The sequence below is a fragment of the Penaeus monodon genome, chromosome 34, assembly GCF_015228065.2.
Source record: "Penaeus monodon isolate SGIC_2016 chromosome 34, NSTDA_Pmon_1, whole genome shotgun sequence".
NCBI classification, from domain to species: domain Eukaryota; kingdom Metazoa; phylum Arthropoda; class Malacostraca; order Decapoda; family Penaeidae; genus Penaeus; species Penaeus monodon.
This window is the reverse complement of record NC_051419.1, coordinates 25,468,093-25,468,311: the sequence shown is the minus strand read 5'-3', so window position 1 is coordinate 25,468,311 and position 219 is coordinate 25,468,093.

Here is a 219-nt window from a genome sequence, read left to right as displayed (position 1 = left end):
TGAAGAAACTTACGTTCGTGAGCATATAACATACGAGTTACGTTACAAATGGTCGATACGTTTTCCGTGCGCATGTCGACCGTCATTTGGGAATCCTTGATTTTCGTTTTTTTTTTGTTTTTTCTTTCTTTTCTTCTCGTTTTTATGCTTATTATTTTGCTCCTTTGATGTGTGTCGGTCCGAATGTTGTCTATGTTGTTATGAGGTAAAGGACCTGCA